Genomic DNA, 16,322 nt, shown 5'->3' with positions numbered 1-16,322 from the left:
GTTGTATATTTATTTTAATGGAAAATTAGGATTTGTAAATTAGTAGTTTTGTTGGCATTGGATTAAAAACATATGGAGATTATAAATAACTCGAATAGCCTACCAAACACATGCATAAAATATACGCATAACTATTTTGTGAACCTGATACGGAAATACAACTCTTCTGCCTTTTAACACTGTTAGCCTAATGATGACTGTATTAGGCTTACAATAAAATGTTTGTTGCATATATGCTATTAACCGTGCACTCTGTCTGTATCCGCTCCTTGAGGGAGAGTGCGCTGGTAAAGGGAGGGAGGGAATGAGGCAAACAAGAAACATGTAATCACCCAAACAACCGTTTTAGTCCTTTCCCCCTGGATTTGTGTCGTAAGGTAAGAACAGGGCACTTCTACTGCTAGTACTGTATTGTTAACATAAAATGTACCGGCTGACTTTTATTCCATACTCTTTCCAAACACCCTGCGATGAACAGATAGCCTACAGTATCTACTTCAAAGGATACACAGGGGGCCGCGAGACTGTTACAATGGGACTTGAAGGTAAAGTGTTGCTTTACAGTCCTATTCGTTGTAAAGGGGATGTAGCCTATTGCATGCACAGGGACGAATAAGCAAATTAAAGTAATCTTCGTCATTTATCCTATGTAGCTGTGTTATAACAGAAACGTGTTTGTGTGGGGTGGTCATTTATATGTTGGAGGTAATACATCATCATTCATCACGGTATTTTGAGGGGAATATCCGCAGTAGTCAATGTTTCGTTATTCATGTCTCAAATTTGCTAAAACACAGAGAGAGTTCCCGTTGCTGCGACTTGTGTTATTGTGATTTCTAATCCGATAGGATGCGTTTTACAATCCACCTCCCTCACCAATGCGCATAGTTTTGTCTGGGGCTAAACATTTCATCATAGGCCACAGCTCTGAAGTAAATTGTCTTGCTGGGCTTTGTTGATTAAATATATTACGAAATCCAGTACATAGATTACCTCAGTGGTCTATTTTATGAAATTATTTTGTATTGGTTTGTTATAGCCCAAAGTCAGGACTAAACCAACAGTGGGTCACATCTCAGAGCAGATGTATTATACAACAGACACACACCAGGTCACGTCATGGAACTCGGAATCTATTTGCTTGATATATTTAAATCTGTGGTTATTGTTTCAATTTCAGGACACCACACCACAACCCCAGCTCTCACAGGCACAGCATTAGACATTCATCCCCATGTTTCTCAAAAGTCATATTTCGAAGTGTTTAAGGTTAAGTTCAGGAATTCAATTCTTAAGGTTCGGCATTTAACTCTGAATGGTGAAGGTAAGGGTCAAGGTTTGGGATAGGGCTTCAAACAAAAATATTTAAAACTACTTCCTAATCAGAGGCAGGTGCTTAAACTCACCCACCAACCCCATCCACAAAGCCCTAGCAAAACCAACATTTACTTGACGGTAACAGTGCTCACTGTTGCCCCTAGTGACCGCTTTCCACATCCCCTCCCGAAATGGATGGAAGTCAAATACTTACTTGTATCAAGGGTGACCTGGCTGTGCATGAAAGCGTACACAGACACTGACCCACACATACAGTGCCTTGCGAAAGTATTCGGCCCCTTTGAACTTTGCAACCTTTTGCCACATTTCAGGCTTCAAACATAAAGATATAAAACTGTATTTTTTTGTGAAGAATCAACAACAAGTGGGACACAATCATGAAGTGGAACGACATTTATTGGATATTTCAAACTTTTTTAACAAATCAAAAACTGAAAAATTGGGCGTGCAAAATTATTCAGCCCCCTTAAGTTAATACTTTGTAGCGCCACCTTTTGCTGCGATTACAGCTGTAAGTCGCTTGGGGTATGTCTCTATCAGTTTTGCACATCGAGAGACTGACATTTTTTCCCATTCCTACTTGCAAAACAGCTCGAGCTCAGTGAGGTTGGATGGAGAGCATTTGTGAACAGCAGTTTTCAGTTCTTTCCACAGATTCTCAATTGGATTCAGGTCTGGACTTTGACTTGGCCATTCTAACACCTGGATATGTTTATTTTTGAACCATTCCATTGTAGATATTGCTTTATGTTTTGGATCATTGTCTTGTTGGAAGACAAATCTCCGTCCCAGTCTCAGGTCTTTTGCAGACTCCATCAGGTTTTCTTCCAGAATGGTCCTGTATTTGGCTCCATCCATCTTCCCATCAATTTTAACCATCTTCCCTGTCCCTGCTGAAGGCCCAAACCATGATGCTGCCACCACCATGTTTGACAGTGGGGATGGTGTGTTCAGCTGTGTTGCTTTTACGCCAAACATAACGTTTTGCATTGTTGCCAAAAAGTTACATTTTGGTTTCATCTGACCAGAGCACCTTCTTCCACATGTTTGGTGTGTCTCCCAGGTGGCTTGTGGCAAACTTTAAATGACACTTTTTATGGATATCTTTAAGAAATGTCTTTCTTCTTGCCACTCTTCCATAAAGGCCAGATTTGTGCAATATATGACTGATTGTGTGTCCTATGGACAGAGTCTCCCACCTCAGCTGTAGATCTCTGCAGTTCATCCAGAGTGATCATGGGCCTCTTGGCTGCATCTCTGATCAGTCTTCTCCTTGTATGAGCTGAAAGTTTAGAGGGACGGCCAGGTCTTGGTAGATTTGCAGTGGTCTGATACTCCTTCCATTTCAATATTATCGCTTGCACAGTGCTCCTTGGGATGTTTAAAGCTTGGGAAATCTTTTTGTATCCAAATCCGGCTTTAAACTTCTTCACAACAGTATCTCGGACCTGCCTGGTGTGTTCCTTGTTCTTCATGATGCTCTCTGCGCTTTTGACGGACCTCTGAGACTATCACAGTGCAGGTGCATTTATACGGAGACTTGATTACACACAGGTGGATTGTATTTATCATCATTAGTCATTTAGGTCAACATTGGATCATTCAGAGATCCTCACTGAACTTCTGGAGAGAGTTTGCTGCACTGAAAGTAAAGGGGCTGAATAATTTTGCACGCCCAATTTTTCAGTTTTTGATTTGTTAAAAAAGTTTGAAATATCCAATAAATGTCGTTCCACTTCATGATTGTGTCCCACTTGTTGTTGATTCTTCACAAAAAAATACAGTTTTATATCTTTATGTTTGAAGCCTGAAATGTGGCAAAAGGTCGCAAAGTTCAAAGGGGCCGAACACTTTCGCAAGGTACTGTATATACACTAACCGTCAAAGGTTTTAGAACACCTACTTATTCAAGGGTTTTCTTTATTTTTTACTATTTTCTACATTGTAGAATAATGGTGAAGACATCAAAACTATGAAATAAGCAAAAAAGTATTGGAACAAATCAAAATATATTTTATATTCTTCAAAGTAGCCACCCTTTGCCTTGATGACAGCTTTGCACACTCTTGGCATTCTCTCAACCAGCTTCTTCCAGCGTCTTGAAGGAGTTCCCACATATGCTGAGCACTTGTTGGCTGCTTTTCCTTCACCCTGTGGTCCAACTCATCCCAAACCATCTCAATTTGATTGAGGTTTGTGGTGATTGTGGAGACCAGGTGAAAGTTTAGAGCCATCACTCTCCATCACTCTCCTTGGTAAAATAGCCCTTACATAGCCTGGAGGTGTGATAGGTCAATGTCCTGTTGAAAAACAAATGATAGTCCCACTAAGCCCAAACCAGATGGGACGGCATATCGCTGGAGAATGCTGTGGTAGCCATTCTGGTTAAGTTTGCCTTGAAATATAAATAAATCACAGACAGTGTAGCCAGCAAAGCACCCCCACACCATAATACCTCCTCCTCCATGCTTTACGGTGGGAACTACACATGCAGAGATCATCAGTTCACCCACACCGCGTCTCACAAAGACATGACGGTTGGAACCAAAAATCTCCAATTTGGACTCCAGACCAAAGGACAAATTTCCACCGGTCTAATGTCCATTGCTTGTGTTTCTTGGCCCAAGCAAGTATGTTCTTCTTATTGGAGTACTTTAGTTGTGGTTTCTTTGCAGAAATTTGACCCTGAAGGCCTGATTCACGCAGTCTCCTCTAAACAGTTGATGTTGAGATGTCTGTTACTTGAACTCTGTGAAGCATTTATTTGGGCTGTAATTTCTGAGGCTGGTAAGTCAAATGAACTTATCCTCTGCAGCAGAGGTAACTCTGGTTCTTTCCAGATTGACTGACCTTCATGTCTTAAAGTAATGATGAACTGTCATTTCTCTTTGCTTATTTGAGCTGTTACCATATAGGTCTATCTTCTGTTTCCCACCCCTACTTTGTCACAACACAACTGATTGGCTCAAACGCATTAGAAGGAAAGAAATTCCACACATTTTCTTTTAACAAGGCACACCTGTTAATTGAAATGCATTCCGGGTGACTACCTCAACAAGTTGGTTGAGAGAATGCCAAGAGTGTGCAAAGCTGTCAAAGGCAAAGGGTGGCTAATTTGAAGAACACTTTTTTGGTTCCTATATGATTCCTTATGTGTTGTTTCATAGTTTTGAAGTCTTCAGTATTATTCTATATTAGTAAAAATAAAGAAAAACCCTGGAATGAGTATGTGTGTCAACTTTTGACTGGTACTGTATATATTACACGCACACACACACACGCACACGCACACGCACACGCACACACACCTGTTGCCAGATCCTTGCAATAGTGTGCAACTGCAGCACGCAATTTGGAGCATTCCTGTGTCCCCGAGCATCCCATTGGTTCCTGCATGAACCCCCACGAGCAACACATCTGCATGCCTGTGTGACACTTTTGAGTGTGCCCGACAAACGGGGGTGAAGGACATTGTGTACTGGTTGCCCCCGCCTCACTCTAGCACAGCAGGCGGGAAGCTGGTGTGACACTGTGTGCTGGCTAACTAGCTAGCTTGCTAGTTAGCAACACTGTGTGCTAGCTTGCTAGGTATTTGGCTGTATATTTATACTAACAATACTGTCTGATTTACCTATCAGATGTCATAGCATAATCAATATTAAGTGATTTGACACAAAACTGCACGTTGAGTTTATGTTTACACTGTTTCAAATTAGGCAAGATTAACTCAAAATGAAACAAAGGTCTTGTACCGGAGATTAGTCAAATTTGATCTGACTGGCCCAATCAAGCCTTATTACAATGAATTGAGTTGACCAATTTAATCTGCTACTGTAATTAAATTTGTAGCTTGGGTGTAATTGGACTTTGAGTTGGCACGGGAGACGCAGTGAAATGTTCATCGTTTTCAAGAAAGAACAACGTGTCAAATTGGTCGTGATAGGCAGTGTACCAAATGCAACCGGACGCATTGACAGGACCCCTGTGTTACCAGCTCAGCACACAAACAAAACATATTTGGTGGATCTGTCAGTGTCAGACAATATTGTGGCACGTGTGGAGAAACAAGAGATGAAGTGCCCCTGAAGACAGAGATACAGTATGAATGAGTTGGCAAAATATCGTTTTTTTGGGGGGGGGGGGTGAAAAGGTTATACCGGACACTTGCCGTTGTTCTTCCTGTGGCATGTAATGTCAGGTAACGCAATGTGTCAGTTTCATCATAGTGCGATTCTGATCCTTGTCCCAGGGGTCAGGGCTATGGCAGATTATAATTGGACCAGGGTTGGTATCTATTCCATTTCATTTCCAGTCAATTCGGAAGTACACAGAAATTCCAATTCTCTTCAATGCTTTTCAACGAGGAACATTTAGAATTTGAATTTGGCTTACTTTCTGAATTGACCTGAAATGGAATTGACCCCAATCCTGACTCGGACTATACTCTTGACTGAGAAATGGGAGTCGTCAAAGTTCCCTTAGTTCCCTTGAATTAATCCTCCTGGGAGTAGAATGATGGGCCCTACTAGAATCTCTTGGACCATCTTTACACTCAAAATCCTCTTGGATGAACCAATACAGAGCCTGTACCATACTTTAACCTTTCACACTCCAGAACGTTTTGCCATCCTAGTGAACACTGCTCCCTGCTACTGTAGTCTGGATCACTTAGGCCCTATATCCTGTATATTTTCACCACATTCAGAGTGTCATAGATGTGTTCTTATCTTTTCATAATGTAGTTATTTTTATTGCTAAGTTGTACATGTCAAATTCTGGCATTGCTACAGAAAAAAAGATTTCAGTGACGAGTGACTGAATATAAAATAATGCTGTGAGTTTCGCAGGCATGAAATCAGGAGCATCTCTTTGAAGATAAAGCAGTTTGTGTATGTGAGAGCGTGTGTTGGGGCAGCTATCTGTGCTCGTGATGTGAAGAGATAACTGCATCAACACATGTGTGCACGTGTGTGTGTGCGCGTGTGCATGTGTGCTCATGGACACACACACACACACACACACACACACACACACACACACATGTTCATCCAGGTCCCCATCGGGAGATTACGTGAATAATGGCCATTAGGGGCAAAAAATATATAAAAACACTCTAGCAAGCCACGCGCATACATTGCTAGGCACTCGTTTTTAGTTTTCTTGTTGTAAAACCTATTCCAAACCAAAGCACTTAACTTACAGGTAACAGGCAAAGGTTTCCCTGTTTTTCCAAACCTTTCTACATACAACAGCTAAATACATCATAAAAATTATCTGCAGTAATATAATTGTCAAGGTAGATGTTGTATCCTTGATATAACACACAAAGAAGGACGGCTACCTGTCAACATGCTCCTTTGGAATTGTCACGGCCGTCTTCCTGGAAGGAATAAGTGGAACAAAGTGCAGCTCACAACGAGCGTACATATTCCTTTTATTTATAGAAATGTAGCCAATAAAACAAGGACACGACCGTGAAGCTTAACTTCGGCTATAATGCCTGTAACAAAGTCAACTACCCACAAAACAACAGGGAAAGAAGGCTGGCTAAGTATGATTCCCAATCAGAGACAACAATAGACAGCTGTCGCTGATTGAGAACCATACTTGGCCAAAACAAAGAAATACAAAAACCTAGAAAATAGAACATAGAATGCCCACCCAAATCACACCCTGACCAAACCAAAATAGAGACATCAAAAAAGGCTCTCTAAGTTCAGGGCGTGACAGGAATGCTTGGAAATGATGGTTCAAAGTTATCGGATTTTAGTGCACAATCTGCTCACCTGCTGGATATTGTACTGTTGATTAAAAAAAATTGAACTCTATTTCACATTGGACCAGCTATTCCAGTCAGGAATTAATCCGGTGCCAGGATATCAAAATAGTTTTCAATTTTCACTAGTGCTGCACTGTGACATTCTTGTCGGTCGGGTTTATGCAAATTCACCAGGGAAGATCAAGATCATGGATGTTCTTGGCTAGCTAAGCCACAGTTGGGATAGCTAAAGTTTATTAGCTAGCTATCCAGCTAGCTAATCTTGGGTCCACAGTACAATTGTCAGAAAGGGACTAGCTAGCTATATATGGTCAAATTTGCTGAATTATTTTCATGTGGTAGTTAGCCATATTTTGATTAGCTACTTAGCTTGCTGGCTGCAGCACCAATGGCTAGATGGTTTACTTAGTGGGAAACAATATTTCTAGCTAGCTAGCTAACATTCATTGTTCACTGAACAAAATATAAAGACAACATGCAACAATTTCAAGGATTTTATTGAGTTACAGTTCAAATATGCAAATCAGTCAATTTAAATAAATTCAGTAGGCCCGAATCTATGGATTTCACATGACTGTTAATACAGATATGCATCTGTTAATCACAGATACCTAAAAAGAAAGGTAGGGGAGTGGATAAAAAAAACTGTCAGTATGTGGTGTGAGCACCATTTGCCTCATGCAGCGCGACACATCTCCATCACATAGAGTTGATCAGGTTGTTGATTGTGGCTTGTGTAATGTTGTCCCACTCCTCTTCAATGGCTGTGCGAAGTTGCTGGATATTTGCGGGAACTGGAACACGCTGTCGTACACGTCGGTCCAGAGCATCCCAAACATGCTCTATGGGTGACATGTCTGGTGGGAATGCAGGGCAAGGAATAACTGGGATATTTTCAGCTTCCAGGAATTGTGTACAGATCATTGCGATATGGGGCCGTGCATTATCATGCAGAAACATGAGGTAATGGCGGTGGATGAATGGCACGACAATGGGCCTCAGGATCTTGTCGCGGTATCTCCATGCATTCAAATTGCCATCGATAAAATGCAATTGCTTAAGCCTCAGGATCTCGTCACAGTATCCGTCACAGTATCTATGTGCATTCAAATTGCCATCGATAAAATGCAATTGTGTTCATTGTCCGTAGCTTATGCCTGCCCATACCATAACCCCACCGCCACCATGGGAACTCTGTTCACAACGTTGACATCAGCAACCGCTCGCCCACAAGACATTATACACACTGTCTGCCATTTGTCCGGTCAAGTTGAAACTGGAATTCATCTGTGAAGAGCACATTTCTCCAATGTGCCAGTGATCATCGAAGGTGAGCATTTGCCCACTGAAGTCGGTTACAATGCTGATCTGCAGTCAGGTCAAGACCCTGATGAGGACGATGAGTTCCCTATGACGGTTTTTGACAGTTTGTGCAATAATTATTCTGTTGTGCAAACCCACAGTTTCATCAGCTGCCCGGGTGGCTGGTCTCAGAAGATCCTGCAGGTGAAAAAAACTGGATGTGGAGGTCCTGGGCTGACGTGATTACACGTGGTCTGCGGTTGTGAGGCCATTTGGACGTACTGCCGAATTCTCTGAAACAATGATGGAGGCAGCTTATGTAAGAGAAATTAACATTCAATGACCTGGCAACAGCTCTGGTTGACATTCAGTCAGCATGACAATTGCGTGATCCCTCAAAACTTGAGACATCTGTGGCATTGTGTTGTGTGACAAAACTGCACATTTTAGAATGGCCTTTTATTGTCCCCACCACAAGGTGCACCTGTGTAGTGATCATGCTGTTTAATCAGCTTCTTGATAAGCTTTCCTGTCAGGTGGATGGATTACCTTGGCAAAGGAGAAATGTTCAAAAACAGGGATGTAAAGAAATCTGTGCACGAAATTTGAGAGAAACAAGCTTTTTGTGCATATGGAACATTTCTGGGACCATTTATCTCAACTCATGAAACATGCGACCAACACTTTACATATTGCGTTTATATTTTAGTTCAGTGTACATCTGTTGTGTCATACAACGAGTCTTATCAATTAAAATACACTGTCTGGCTATAGCTATCTAGCTTGATCATATCTCATTATTTGCAGATGAGTCATTATTATTGACGTACATGTTTATTTCCCAGATACACAAGTGTCTTCTCACATCATATCAGTATCATTTCTTATCCATAAAATTACTCATAAAAGCCTTGTCTCTAGCTTGTGCTCCTTGCAGTAAGCCATTATTCTTTTATTTTTTGCCCTCATACGATGTAATCCTTGCATTCTATGGCCAGAAAATCTTCACCAAAAAGCAGAAAGTACACCTAAAATGTAGTCAAAAACAAAAATGTTGTTGAGACCTATTTAATGAAGCCTAAATTAGCATTATTATGTAGTGTTGTGTTTTTTTTGTTTGTTGTGGAGACCTTTGCCTGCCTTCCTCTAACCATTCAGAAGTCATGCTTAAACTTAACAGTCAAGTCGTTTCTGTTTCAACCCTATCCCAAACCTTAGCCCTTAACTTAACCAGTCAGATTCTCATGCAGGGAAAAGACACTAGTGCATAACTGAATTTAATAACTTTTTTTCAGCGATTCTCATAATGCATTATCATAATGAGTTTTTGTGTGTGTGTGTGTGCGTGTGTGTGTGTTTGTGCGTGCGTGCAAGTGGGTGCTTGCATGTGTGTGTACACGTCTGTGCGTGTGTGCATGCGTACGTGTGTATGGAGTATATGTGTGTGGTAGAGGTGGCCGTTAGATATATCCAGCGTTGAAGGAACGTAGCCGGTGTGGAGGAGAGATTGTACAGCAATTACTTTGAGGCCTTGGTCTGGTCAGCTGTGGCTCTAATGCCATTTCCAAGAACAATGAGCAGAAAAGGGCTAAAGCCTCAATGATGACACTTAATCGCATTGGAATTCCTTGCCAGGCCTGACCTTGGAAAGATATTAACCACTCAACAAGTGACACCCGGTGCGCGTGTGTGCTTATGTGTGTCTCCCTGCATCTTCGTCTGTGTGTGTCTTTCTGTGCGTGCTTTTGTGTGTGCACATGCATCTAAAATAGTTTGCCGCGTTTCAGTCTATAATATGTAAGTGTGTTTCAGAAAAAAAAATTGGCACAGACATTATAAATCATTTTACGTTTGTTTGTTTAATCGATATTAAGAGACGTGAACTAGCAAAGAGGGACTTGCGGAAAATGACAGTTGATGCTTTATACACCAACATTCCGCATAGTGACAATTCCCTGTTCATAATTGTAACGTAAAGTTCACATACAGTATGTGATGCTAAACGTACCCAATTTAAATCGGAGGCGTCTAGAGCGAGAGAGGCATGTTAGCATAAGACATGCACTTAAAGTGGTCGAAGATCGTGAGACAGAGACTGTCTGTGTTGGACAGGAGGCAGACCATTGGGGGGGGGGGGGGGGGGATCTGGGGTCTCTAGACCAGTGGTATGTGTGCCACATTGTCTGTTCAATAGAGGCCTTTGAATTTTTAAACAGCATCAGTTACCCCGGACTGTCATTGTTTTGGCACCCTTGGCCTTGGTAAGTGCATATCTGACAGTGTCGGGAGGGACGGATAGTGCTCAGGTGACTTAACTAACCGTGTGTTTTATTAGAAATGAATATCACAACATTAAGGCATTGCTTGTAGAGGGTATGGGCTAACAACGTGTATGTGTGCACACGCTTGCGTGCGTGCGTGCACACGTGGTGTCTGAGAAAGAGTGCGAAAGAGAGAATGAAGGAGAGCGATTGCCCACATAGATTCTTCACGCATGAGTAGTTAGTTCTTGTTGTAATGAATGCACCAATCCGCTAAGGTGGAAAATGTGTGTTTCTGCGAGCTCTCCTCCAATGACTGTTTCCTTTCAATCCACATTACCTTATCCTGCATCAGCCATGTTTAATTGAACTCCCTTGGTCTCTACCACGGAGGTGGGTTTCAATGCGAACAAGTAGGGTCTATTGAAATGCTCGAAAGCTCGGCAGCCCTTGGGTGCCCTAAAAGCAGAAGCAAAAAGTCACTTAAGCTGATACTCCTCAATGTGAACAAATGTGTTGTCTGGAAGTTGTCTGGAAGCCAGTGAATAGAGAGAAAAAAAGGGTGTTGCTCACCAAAGTGAAATGCTAAAGGCCATGGGACTAATCCACATAAATCATTGAACACTGCAATGATCTTAGATGGAGAAAATTGGTTCATTTTTTAAATTTTTTTTATGTAACCTTTATTTAACTAGGCATGTCAGTTAAGAACAAATTCTTATTTACAATGACAGCCTACCAGGGAACAGTGGGTTAACTGCCTTGTTCAGGGGTAGAACAACATATTTTTTACCTTGTCAGCTCAGGAATTTGATCCAGCAACATTTTGGTTTTTGGCTCAACACTCTAACCACTAGGCTACCAGCCGCCACAAGTTTAACAGAATTAGTTTCTTCAATTTCCTTTTCACTGATTTGCATCTACCTCTCCCCGAGTCAGATCCAACAGAGAAAAATTAAATAGTTGTAGTCAGTACAAGCATGGGACAGCATAATTATCGAGTATAATATAATATAATACAAAAAAAGAAACCGAGCTGGATTCAGAACTCTCACAGAGAGAACAAAACTGTCTCTTTTCAAAAAAGCGCTCCCCCCCCCTCTAATATGGACAGTTGTGTGTCTGAAATTCACATGTGCAGCATGCAATAACAAGACAACAACTAAAAAGAGCTGCAGACAGCACTGTGGGTTCTGCATGTGAAAAGGCAGAGTAGAGCATTACCATGATAAAGAGACAGCATCAATTAGAACAACGTGGTGTATATGAATCAAAAGGCTTATTAAAATGATGCCGCTAAAGCCCAGGTCACTGAGGCTACAGCTGGAAACAGCTTTGTGTAAGTAGTCCTTGACTTGTTGAATTCATGTCTGGGTTTGCCAGGTCCCCAGTCTGCTATCTCTCTGTCTCTCTGTCTCTCTGTCTCTCTCTCTCTCTCTCTCTCTCTCTCTCTATCTCTCTCTCTCTCTCTCTCTCTCTCTCTCTCTCTCTCTGTGGAATCCTCGTCTTTCGAATCTATAGTAACGTTAATTCCTCACGGAAGCGTGCAGCGTTTGCCATTTTGTGACACCGGTCTCGTATTTCACAGGGACACTTCACAACGTCATGAGATATTCTGACAAGTTAGAACACTGACATGGAAATGTATCAATCGCATCCGAGGGTGTTTCAGAAACAGGGTTACTCATGCAGTGTATGTGTCGGTGTGTTAATGTTCCATGTTCCTATCTGTCTGCCTTGTGTTTTGGAGGCCTGCCAGATTGAAGAGGAAGAGCACCTATTTTGCTGAGAGGTAATTGCTACACAGAAGCCTCTGATTGCCAGGATCTTTCACTGGGAACAGTCCCCGGCTCCCCTTTCCACCTACACCCACCAACAACCTGATTACAAATCAACTTATTGATTTGATGAGTGCAAGATGTTTGCTAATAACTGCTCTCATACCATCTGTTAATCTTTGTTGTGATTAAAGAGGTAATCCCAATACCCATTATTCCCAATGACAGAGGCCAGGATCTTTCTCTTACGCAAGGGAGAGCAGCTCCAAGGATATCGGTGATCTCCGACTGCGATTGAGAAATCGTCTCCCGCCTCCCACACAACAAACGTGATACAAACAAGAATTACAACCCTCACTAAAAGTCCATTACCTCTTATAATCACACAAAATGATTTTTCTTAAATATGATAATAAATCACAGGGCAGATCAATAGTCCGAGGACCAACTGCTATGCACTGATAACGTATCAATCAATATTTAGTATTTCGATTTTAATTAATACCCAACCAGCGTCTAGAGGCCTGTTAACAGAGACAAAATATTATCTCTAAAACGAGAGACAATAAATAAATAGATGAAAAGAATAGAACCCTGTTAGCATGCTCAAGTTGCTCCTCATATCTGTCATGGATCAGTTAGTGGCTTAGCTGTGATTAAGGTGCTAGAAAATTATTTAAAAGAGTGGTTGTGTGTGTGTGTGTGTGTGTGTGTGTGTGTGGTGGGAGGGGACAGGCAATGTCAGCATCTACAGAGGGCCATGTCTCCAGAGCATGCTGGGTATTGATGAGGGAAAAGCATCACTAAGCTCCTGCAGCCAGGATACAAAAACATCCCTGAACACACACACACACACACACACACACACACACACACACACACACACACACACACACACACACACACACACACACACACACACACACACACACACACACACACACTCTAAAACATCCTTCTTATTGATAGGATTACTATAATCAAATGTACACATGGAAAACCTGTATTTTTTTATGAACACATTAACTTAAATTAAAGCATCCAGTAAGATCATGGATCACATTGTATTCCAGGTCTTGAGTCTAGTCATTCACATAATTAACATACAACATATATTGCTGAGCCATTCAATTGAGTTCATTATAGTTATACTTAATTTACAGTATACTCCACAGTCTAAATCACACAGACCTAAGGCTTGTCTAAATCACACAGACCTAAGGCTTAGCATTAATTGAAGTTAATTTCCTGAACTGCTTTGCACTGTACAGTAAAACCCACAATTAATTTGCCATTGCATGTCTCTACAGAAACACTTAAGGAAATAGTTTCAGAGGATTTAGTCATTACATCCTGAGCATGTTGCACGCACGCTTTAAAGAAGGGGTGAACGGGGTAATCTTTCCTTAAGGTTTTAACTGGTAAATCACTGCTTAAACATAGGACTGCCAACTGTTTTCAATTGGATTGCCACCACTGACATTTGCAATTGCAATCCTTTTTCTTGATAAAGAGATTCAAATAGATAAATATTGTACAGCATTGAGCATGGTGTATGGTTGCCACAGGCTGAATATACAGTGGATTCGGAAAGTATTCAGACCCCTTCCCTTTTTCCACATTTTGTTATGTTACAGCCTTAATCTAAAATGGAAAAATATTTTAAAAAATCCTCATCAATCTACACACAACACCCTATGATGACAAATAGAAAAAAACATTTTATACAGAAAAAAACAGAAACCTTATTTACATAAGTATTCAGACCCTTTGTTATGAGACTTGAAAATTAGCTCAGGTGCATCATGTTTCCAATGATCATCCTTGAGATGTTTCGACAACTTGATTGAAGTCCACGTGGTAAATTCAATTGATTGGACATGATTTGGAAAGCTACACACCTGTCTATATAAGGTCCTACCGTTGACAGTGCACGTCAGAGAAAAAAAACAAGCCATGAGGTCGAAGGAATTGCTCGTAGAGCGCCGAGACAGGATTGTGTCGAGGCACAGATCTGGGGAAGGGTACCAAAAAATTTCTGCAGCATTGAAGTTTGGAACCACCAAGATTCTTCCTAGAGCTGGTCTCCTGGACAAACTGAGAAATCGTGGTAGAAGGGCCTTGATCAGGGAGGTGACCAAGAACCCTATGGTCACTCTGACAGAGCTCCAGAGTTCATCTGTGGAGATGGGAGAACCTTCTAGAAGGACAACCATCTCTGCAGCACTCCACCAATCAGGCCTTTATGGTAGAGTGGCCAGACGGAAGCCACTCCTCAGTAAAAGGCACATGACAGCTTGCTTGGAGTTTGCCAAAAGGTACCTAAAGGACTCTGTGTCACGCCCTGACCTTAGAGCTTTTTACGTCTCTATTTTGGTTTGGTCAGGGTGTGATTTGGGTGGGCATTCTATGTTTGTTTTTCTATGTTTTTGTATTTCTTTATTTTGGCTGTGTATGGTTCACAATCAGGGACAGCTGTCTATCATTGTCTCTGATTGGGAAGCATACTTAGGTAGCTTTTTCCCACATGGTTTTTGTGGGGAGTTAATTTCTGTTTAGTGTTTTGCACCTTACAGGACTGTTTCGGTTATTCTCTTTGTTATTTTTGTTATAGTGGTCAGTTAAAATAAAAAGCATGAACACTTACCACGCTGCGCTTTGGTCCGATGATTCCTTTTCCTCTTCTTCAGACGACGAAAACCGTGACACTCAGACCGTGAGAAACAAGATTCTCTGTTCTGATGAAACCAAGATTGAACTCTTTGTCCTGAAAGCTCTGTGTCATGTCTGGAGGAAACCTGGCACCATCCCTACGGTGAAGCCTGTTGAAATGTTTTTTTTAGCGGCAAGGACTGGGAGACTAGTCAGGATTGAGGGAAAGATGAACGGAGCAAAGTACAGAGAGATCCTTGAAGAAAACCTGCTCCAGAGTGGTCAGGACCTCAGACTGGGTCGAAGGTTCACCTTCCAACAGGACAAAAACAGGACCCAAAGCACACAGCGAAGGCAACGCCAAAGTGGATTCGGGACAAGTCTCTGAATGTCCTTAAGTGGCCGACCCAGAGCCAGGACTTGATCCCGATCAAACATCTCTGGAGAGACCTGGAAATAGTTGTGCAGTGACGCTCCCCGTCCAACCTTATAGAAGAATGGAAGAAACTCCCAAAATAGAGGTGTGCCAAGCTTGTAGCATCATATCCGAGAAGAATCAAGGCTCTAGTCACTGCAAAGGTGCTTCAACAAAGTACTGAGTAAATGGTATACTTATGTAAATCCAATATTTCCGTTTTAGTTTCTTAATAACATTTCTGAAAAACCTGTTTTTGCTTTGTCATTTCAAGGTATTGTGTTACAAATGATTTAATCAATTTTAGAATAAGGCTGTAACCTAACAAAATGTGGAAAAAGTTAAGGGATCCAAATACTTTCCAAATGCACTGTAAGAGCTATTGAAGGACAACATTTGTCCGAAGCTGTCTATATACAGTACCAGCAAAAGTTTGGACACACCTACTGGTTCCATTCCATTTTTAAAAACTATTTTCTACATTGTAGAAGAATAGTGAAGACATCAAAACTATGAAATAACACATATGGAATCATGTAGTAACCAAAAAATTGTTAAACAAATCTTCAAAGTAGCCAACATTTGCCATAAATCTTCTTCAGGATTGGTGTGTCCCCTGCTGGATGGTTGAGGTAATGTAGGCTAATGCGATTAGCATGAGGTTGTTTCCCAGGACATAGACATATCTGACATTGTCAGAAAGCTTAAATTATTGTTAATCTATCTGCACTGTCCAGTTTACAGTAGCTATTACAGTGAAATAATACCATGCTATTGTTTGAGCAGAGTGCACAGTT

At 41.4% G+C, this 16,322-nt stretch overlaps 1 long non-coding RNA gene across 1 annotated transcript in view; it reads left to right on the top strand.

Annotated features, from left to right (window-relative positions):
• The first annotated feature begins 264 nt into the window (after nt 1-264).
• LOC110518398 (uncharacterized) overlaps nt 265-16,322 on the top strand; it is a 93,910-nt gene continuing 77,852 nt past the window's right edge. The window contains exons 1-2 of the long non-coding RNA XR_016494963.1: nt 265-377; nt 479-545. This is a non-coding gene — a long non-coding RNA (uncharacterized LOC110518398). The remainder of the gene's footprint in view (nt 378-478; nt 546-16,322) is intronic.

The sequence above is a fragment of the Oncorhynchus mykiss genome, chromosome 3 (genome assembly GCF_057628025.1).
Source record: "Oncorhynchus mykiss isolate SJ-2025 chromosome 3, ASM5762802v1, whole genome shotgun sequence".
NCBI lineage: Eukaryota > Metazoa > Chordata > Actinopteri > Salmoniformes > Salmonidae > Oncorhynchus > Oncorhynchus mykiss.
The sequence above is the reverse complement of the archived record's forward strand: the minus strand, read 5'-3'. Positions and strand labels throughout refer to the sequence as shown.